The sequence below is a fragment of the Chionomys nivalis genome, chromosome 16 (assembly GCF_950005125.1).
Source record: "Chionomys nivalis chromosome 16, mChiNiv1.1, whole genome shotgun sequence".
NCBI lineage: Eukaryota > Metazoa > Chordata > Mammalia > Rodentia > Cricetidae > Chionomys > Chionomys nivalis.
In genome coordinates this window covers 1,796,630-1,805,503 of record NC_080101.1, presented here as the reverse complement: position 1 = coordinate 1,805,503, position 8,874 = coordinate 1,796,630, and the positions used below count along the sequence as shown (strand labels likewise).

Genomic DNA, 8,874 nt, shown 5'->3' with positions numbered 1-8,874 from the left:
GCTCTGGCCATAATGACTTAAGAAGACACACCATTTCAGCTGACCAAGTTAGAATCATTTTGAGCAGCTGGCACCCAAAACCAATCTTAAAGTAGTACTATCAGCATCATGATGTCATTACAGCCAGGTGAAATCATTGTTGTGGGGCCCCAAATTCTTCCTGCAAATTTCAAATATTATTGCAGAAAAATTTATTGTTCATTGAGGAAAACATAAACATTATTCATATAGACATAAATTCAATGAAAGTTATGATAGAGGTAAAAATAGGTATGGTAATAAATAAAATCCTTCCTGAATTCTTTTTTCTTTCTGTTTCATACCAGAATTTTCTCTTAACAACTTGCTTAAATTTAGAGATGGGTAGCCATAGTCTGACTCAAAAGGCAGCTTTGATTTTTAAGTGATTTACGCATTCACTATACTGAGAAGAGTATATATATATATATATATATATATATATATATATATGTGTGTGTGTGTGTGTGTGTGTATGCATGTATGTGTATATATATATATATATATATATATATATATATATATATATATATATTTCAGGTAATGAAATTTTACCCTGCAGAGGATATGGTACTATTCCATAAGTCAGTTTTCTAATTGCTTGATGATTCTGAACAGCTATCTTTTCTTCTTTATGCATCTAAATATCCAAGATCTCTTGACTTTCTGAAGATGAATATTTTCCTGCAAAAACAAAAACAGAACCCTATCCCAACAGTTATGATGTTTTCTTACCACTTGAATGGTTGTCACCTCTGTGGATGAATGGTCGTTTCTCTGTCTCAATAAGTCTCTTTTCCAAACTGAAACTTGACTAATTTTGATGGTATCCATAGCTTTTCTTTTCTTGTGGAAGAAAGAGTGAAACCCCCTTCCCCAACGTGCTACATCTTCTGGGTTCCAATGTGAGGTTAATACGTCCTTGAAATATACCAGCTGATTTAATTCACAAGATTTTTCGATTATCCAAAGTCTCTCTTACTGCCATTGTTCCTTTCTCATTAGCAATAAGAAAATTCAGGGTTATAAAGCATTATGCAATCTACTTCTGGGAGTATTTTCCATTCCTTTCTGTTTATTTAACATATCCTTTATAATTTTATTTAATCTTTCTATAACTGCCTGACATGTAGGATTGTTTGATATACCTGTGATATGTTGTATATTATATTAAGCAAAAAAAAGTTTTATTTTTTTAGATATACGGTGGACCATTATTTGTCTTTATTTTTGTAGGTATAACTATGATGGCCATAACTTCTAATAAATGCATGATTACTAAATCAGACTTTTCTGAGCTCAAAGCAGTTGCCCATTAAAAACCTGAAAGAGTGTTAATGGTGTGGTATACATATTTTAATTTTCTAAATTTTGTAAAATGGAACACGTCTATCTGACAGATTCCTTTTGAGTACCCTTTGGGTTAGTTCTTGGAGTTAGAGGTATTTGCTTATAGAAAGCTGCATCTGTCCAGGAAGTGGTGGCACATGTCTTTAATACCAACTTTCTGGAGGAAAAGGCAAAACATCTCCGAGTTAGAGGCCAGGCTGGTCTACAGAGAGAGTTCAGGGCAGTCAGAGCTACACAGAGACAGAGAGACCCTGTCTCAAAAAAACCGTAAAATGCAAATCTAAAAAAACCAATCCTGGAACTAAAGTGGTTATTGCATTGTTATTCCATGTCCATTAATATCACTGGAAACCCTGATCTTTTCTGAAGATAAATGAAGCAATGGATTTCAGGGAGAGGAGAGGAGTGGAGGGAAAGAGGTAGTGGTCAGGGTGTATCATATTAGAGAAGATGCAATAAAACTAAATACAAACCCTCATATCAAGTTCAGGCAAGGCGACCTAGTAGGATGAAGGGATCCTAAGAATAGACAAAAGAGTCAGAGACATCTCCACTCCCACTGTTAAGAGTCCCACCAAAATCCCATGCTAAACAACAATAGCATATAAAGAGAGGAACTAGTACACACCCATGCAAGGTTTAGTGATGGCCATTTATTGAAATAATAGGGAGGAAATAAATGTTTATGTTTTATTCTTAAAGAAAGTTTTGATGCCAGTGACTAATGTAGGAAGAAACTGGAAATTTCATCAAACTGATCCTGAGAATTGCCTATGAAGTTTAAGTGGATGTGTAGAGGTACAAACAAGGAAAATAACAGTGTCCATATAAAGATGGGCCTCAGCCTTTGAGCAGACTGATTGAGAACTAATATATGGTCTTATACTACCAAACATGACATGACCTACAACAGAAATTGCTTTGTCATTTCAATTATCCTGACCTCCCAAAAAAGTGAAATGATGGGACATTGTGGTAAAGACGTGCATGCAGCACATTTTTATCTTTTTTTTTTTTTTTTTTTTTACTTTTATCTGCATTTATTTCATGTTGAATTTATTCCCGTGCCATAAGTTTTTGTTTCTTCAGTTTCTTTTGGGATATCTTTTTCTTCTGTGCAACCTCCTCTTCTGGCTTTGGAACAATCTGTTCCTTTTCAGTGAGGATCATCTCGATGTGGCAGGGGGAGCTCATGTATGGGTTAATCCGGCCGTGAGCTCTGTAAGTTCGTCGGCGCATCTTAGGTGCTTTGTTCACCTGGATGTGCTCAATGACCAGAGAGTCCACATCTAAACCCTTCAGTTCAGCATTGCTCTCTGCATTTTTCAGCATGTGCAGCAAAAATTCTGCACTCTTTTTTGGCCACCGACCCTGTGTCCAGCCCCACTGTTTGGCCTGGGCGCACCTACCGACTCCACCATTGTACCGTCAGAATGGCACACACTGCTTCTTCAAAGTGACATCTTTCAGATACTTGGTGGCTTTTCGGATATGCATACCCTTGATGGCCTGGGCCGTTTCACGGGTGTTCTTAAAGTGAACTCGAAGGTTTGATCCTCTCAATTTGCATGATTTTGTAGGGTTTTCTGGGTCAAGAGAGTAGCAAACCATCTTCACGGGTCACCTCTGGCTGCTTATAGGAAGAGCCACATTTTTATCTTTAAGAGAAAAAGTTGGAGACAGGTAGAAAATTTCTTTGCAGAACACACACACACACACACACAGATATGACTAGGAGAGCCAAGAGTTCTGTTGGAACTAGGAAACAGATGCTGGAGATTGTAAGGAAGAGACAAATATTATGATTCCATCAAATAAAAGAGAAGCTGGAGGGTTAGTAAAACAGACAGGTTAGAAGTAAAGTCTTCCAGGAATTTGATTGAATGCTGAGTAAAGTAATTGTTTGGTTACAGGAAAGGAAACGTTATCCAAACTGCGAATCAATAACAAGCCATGGTCAAACAATTCTTTGTAATTACATGAGAGAATAAGAATATTTATACTTTATTTTCTACAAATTAGAGTAGAGTGGCTAATATTAGGGACATCATTCAATGCATTAGGAAGACTTAAAATTTATTATTGGGCTTAAACCTATTTTAAAATATCTGTTTCCTAATGAAGCAAGTGAAAGACATGCTTGATAAAGACACTGAGTCTTTAAAGGAAGAAATTGAAGATGTCAGAAGATGGAAAGATCTCCCATACTCCTGGATTGGTAGGATTATTATAGTAAACATGGCCATCCTACCAAAAGCAATCTACAGATTCAATTCACATCATAATAATTTCAACAAAATTCCTCACAAACATTAAAATAACAGTTCTCACCTTCATGTAGAAATGTACAAAAAGAACATAAATAGATAAAACAATCCTAAACAATAAAGGAATCTCTGGTGGTATCAATGTTTCAAATTTCAAGTTGTGCTGCAGAGATATAACAATAGAAACAGCATGATATTGGCATAAAAACAGACACATTGATTAATATAATTGAATGGAAGACCCAGACGTAAATCCACACACCTATGTATACGTGGTTTGTTCATTTGTTTGTTTTATAAGGAAGCCATACACAGTGGATAAAAGACAACATCTTCCTCAAATGGTTCTATCATACTGCATGACTACATGTAGAAGAATGCAAATAGACCCACACTTATCACTGCACAAAATTAATTTCCAAATTGGTCAGATAACTCAATATAAAATCATATATCCTGAACCTAATAGAGAAAGCAGGGAATAGCCTTGAACTCATTGACATAGGAGATAGCTTCCTGAACAGAACACTGATAGAACAGGCACTAAGACCAACAATTAATAATTGGAAGCTTATGAGATTGGAAGGCTTCTGTAAGGCAAAGGATATCTGTCAATTGACAAGGGGTAGCCTAAAAAATGGGAAAAGATTTTTAACAATTCCAAATCTGATAAAGACCAATATCCAATATGTAAATAATATACAAAAAACTTGATATGAACAAACCAAATAATACAATTAAAAATGGGGTAGATATATAACCAGAGAATTCTCACAGAATCTCAAATGGCTATAAAACACTTTTTTAAAATGTTCAACATTCTTAGCCATCAGGGAAATGCAATTCAAACCTGCTTTGAGATCCCATCTTATACATGTCAGAATAATTCAAGTGCAGGCAGGGATGTGGAATAAAGAGAGCACTCACCCATTGTTATTTGGAGTGTAAAGTTATACAGCCACTATCGATATCCTATGGCAGTTCCTCAGAATTTCATTTACTTCAAGGATTTTATCTACTTCAACATCAAGCCAACTCTTGTGCATATGCCCAAATGATGCTTCATATTACAACAAGGTCACTTGTCCAATGTGCTGCTCTTTCATAAGAGCAAAAAGCTGGAAACAACTTAGATGTCCTTCTACAGAAGAATGGATAAGGCCAATGTGGTGTATTTACACAATGGAATGTTACTCAGATCCCTAAAAAGTGAACATTCTCCTTAGAGGGCAGCTACTTCCACTTGTTTGATCCTGGACTTGCTTGATCCTGGAGCTGAGTGTGGGGACTGAGATGCACCTGTTGTCACTCACCCCATGTCTTCTGACTGCTTTTTCTCTGCTGCCCTTCCTCAAAGGCTCCCCCTGGCACCCATCAAGAATGGTGGGTGCTCCTTCTCTGGAGGGAAGCTTTTACCTGATTTACCCTTGTCCAGCTGTAAACATTTAACTAGACCTTTCACCACATGTGCCCCATTGGCCCCACTGGGACCTCTGAATAAGGCAGGCGTAAACTCGCAGGATTGGTTCTCAATGCACTTTGACAGATGGACCTCACTCACTATGGCCCCTTTGACAAGCGTGTGTGTGTGTGTGTGTGATTATTGACACCTGTTGCTTTTTTTGTGTATGCTTTGATCCAAACAGGGGAGAAGGCCAGACAAACTATCAATGCACTAAAGTCAGACATGCTGGTTATGGGGGTACCCTGAGCAATAAAAACTAACAATGGTCTAGCTTATGCCTCTCAAACCTTTAAAGACTTCTTACAGAACTGGAAAATCAAACACTCAATAGGGATTCCCTATAATTCCTAAGACCAGGCTATTGTGAAAAGAATAAACCTCTCCTTGAAAGGAGAGCTGGTCAAGGTCTCCTCATAAAGTAAAAAGGATCCTCACAAAGCCTTGGTGGAGGTCCTCTTCCGAAAAAAATGTGGCCCTTGATGAAGAGGATCTTAGCCCTGCTTATAAACCCTGGGCTTCCCTCCCCAGGGAAACTCCAGTTCCACCCCCTGCCTCCCTATAAGCAAGAGGGCACGGTTATTCTCATGTGTTTCCATAGAACCAAATCAAACCAATAGAGATATTTGGTCAGCCACAGACCAGGAAAACATCCCAGATGACTCCTCACTATGAAAATGGTACTACCCTACAAAAACTGAACTGCCCATATTCTGGGATCATTGTATTTCTTGTATCCAGATATTTGTTGTTAGGGGGAAAAAGGAATTTAATTATTTGGATGAGAGCAATCTGGGCTAATGATTTGATAAGCACTAACAAATTATCCTATAGAAATCCTGCTCAGATCAATAGGTCTGTGTTTGGTCAATGCCTTACACACGGCCATAGAACAATCATCTGCAGGCCTCAGCACACAACAGTTAATTAATGCTCACTTTCACATGGCCATTATAAATTTACAACCACAAATTGATTTATTAGATGAAAAATAAAACCTTTCACTATTTGATAAGGGCCAATTGTGATCCTCAATTTCAGTCCCTTTGCTCAACCACGTCAAGTTTCTAACTGATTTTTGGCAGTATGACAACTACGAGTTTATTGGGACCATGGAATCCAAAGTTTGTTAATCCTATAAAAACTTATACTACATTCTTGGCCAAGTATGATATCGCATAAAATCCCTGCTAGACCCCTCTAAACTTGTTGCATGGTGTCTTATGGGAGAGGTGGTAGTGGCTCTAATCTTTCTGCTTAAGGTTCTCCTCAGCTGAGATTCTGACAATAACAGGTGAATAAGGCAACACTCCAGGTGTTAGTGGCTGTGGAGCACACTGGACCAAAACCTCCAAGGGAGGTAGTCCATGCTTGACTAATGCAAATACAGGAGGCCATTTAAAGCCCTAGTTCTCCTAAAAGTCTCCCCTTGTTTCTGACTTTTTAGGACCTTCTAGACATCCAACCCTTCAAGGACTAGTAGGTCAGATGGGAATGAGCCTGCACAGCAGGCCAACCTAAGAAAAACACAGCCCATAACGCTGGGGGTCCTTGAGGTGAGGTTATAAAAATCCATTACTCCCACTAGTTCCCTAAAAATAAAAAGTAAAAAGGGTGAGATGAGGCAGGGCAATAGCATAAGCATAGGGAAGTAGTTGCAAATTCACAATGAGTAAGCAAAATTGGCCACGTCAACCTGTCAGCCGGCCAAAAGCACAATAACTAATCATGCTCCTAGCCAATCACAACATGCCAGCAGTGATGGCCAGTTTCAAACGGGCCAACCAGAAACATTCCTGCAGCAGCTTAATTTCCCTAACCCCATAAAAATCTACACAGAAGCAATATTCATATAAGACAAATGTAGAAGTAGCAGAATGTCTGTAAATTGTTGAATAAATAAATATAATAGGTGACTAAATATTAGAAATTAGTAGTCAATAACTGTAATTAAGGTCCTGAGACATTTCAATGGGAGCTCACATTGAAATCAAAAGCAAACCGAAAGATGCTGTTCCAGAAAGGCTCCATATTGTACAATTCCATGTATAAGTTATTCAGAATAAGTAAATCTCAGGAGAAAGAGTGTAGACTGTTGTTTGTCTAGGCTGGTGTGGAGAGCACTGGATGTGGGATTGGAAAAGAAGCAAGATTTCTTTGAGAGTAATGGAATTATTTTTAAATTGATTGTGGTAATGGATACACCACTCTGTGAATATACTAAAAGCCATTATTTGAATTATGCTTTTTAAATAATGGATTGTATGGTATGAGAATCATACCCCAATAAGGCTATTTCACCAAAATGAACAGATAAATTGAATAGAAAAATTTTTAAATGATGGATTTAATTAAGGCCAACCATATAAATAATTACAGGAAATACAAGCTGACTCGGCAGTCCAACTACAAAGTAAAGAGTTTCAGATGAATAAGCGAGAACACAAAACTGTTTCCTGTCTGCAAGAAGTCCACTAAAAATTAAAGGATGCCGCTGAGTTAAAATGGAGTTGTGGTAAAAGTACACATTCTGGTGGCACTGATCATAAAAAGGTGAAGGGTTTGTGTCCATGCCATAGAAACAGGATTCAGAAAATTTAGTGTCAGACACGTGGGAACATGTTTCAAACATGTAAATAACTAGAACCAGTGTCAAAACTCACCAAATGAAACTAATAGAATTCTAAGAAGAAATGGGTAACTCAAAACTATAGTTGATGACTACAATATTCTTCACCTAGTAATTTGCACAAGTAGGCAAATTACCAGCAGGGACTCAGAAACTATAATTACCAGCTGAGTCCACCACGTTGTCAACACTGACACCCTGGTATTGCAGTGGCCAAAAAAATTAGTGGAACAAAAATCATCAATGTAGGTAGCCACAGAGGAGGAATTGCCACCAATTTCCATACACTGATTAAAAAGATAAGACAATGTTCTGAAACTTTATTATGACATGAAGAACAAAAGGCATTCAAGAAATGCTATGGGAAGGGGAAATAAGACCTGCTGTTTTCTCTCATATAGTAAGGTAGCTACAATGATTGTATCAGCTTCTTTTTTGTTGTGATGGAATTCCCTGACAAAAGGCAAGCCAGGGGGAAGGATTTATTTTTCACTTACAATTCCAGAGGACTGGACCTGTCCCAGGGAGGAAAAGATGGCAAGAGACAGGAAAGGCATGCCTACAGGAACAAGAAGTTTCTACAACCTTCTCAAATAGCTCCACCCACCGGGTATTCAGTATTTACATGTTCACCTTTAGTGGAAAGGTCTTATCCAAACCACAACATTAATGATTTTAAAAAGTGAGAAAAAGTGTTTTAATAATAAATATTTGATGCATATGTTTACCTAAATTGGTATATCATACAACACATGCTTGTAAGAAACTTCTACATGATATGCCACTAATGTGTACAAATTTACATAGTTTAAATTGAAAATATTTAAGTAAATAAAAAGCAGTATCAGATACCAAAAGCTAATAAAAAGAAGTATCAGATATCAAGTTCTATAGTCAAAAGAAAAATGACTTCAGCAATATCTCTTTTTTGACGAATACTATTGATTATTTTTGTTTTTCTATCTTATGTGATCAGAACAGTAGAGGAAATGATGACTTCATAAGTGAAGAAATAAACATTTTTAATGGAACATATTGTCATGATAAAAGTCATTCATCAGAATCGAACAAAAAGTAAAGACCATCTTTTAAAATCCTACAAGTAACATTATAATAATAGTTACAGACTAAATACTTATCCTGCATAG

General features: G+C 37.1%; 1 pseudogene; it reads right to left on the bottom strand.

Moving 5' to 3' along the window:
• Nucleotides 1-2,424: 2,424 nt before the first annotated feature.
• Nucleotides 2,425-2,993, bottom strand: LOC130888052 (60S ribosomal protein L17-like; annotated as a pseudogene).
• Nucleotides 2,994-8,874: the final 5,881 nt, after the last annotated feature.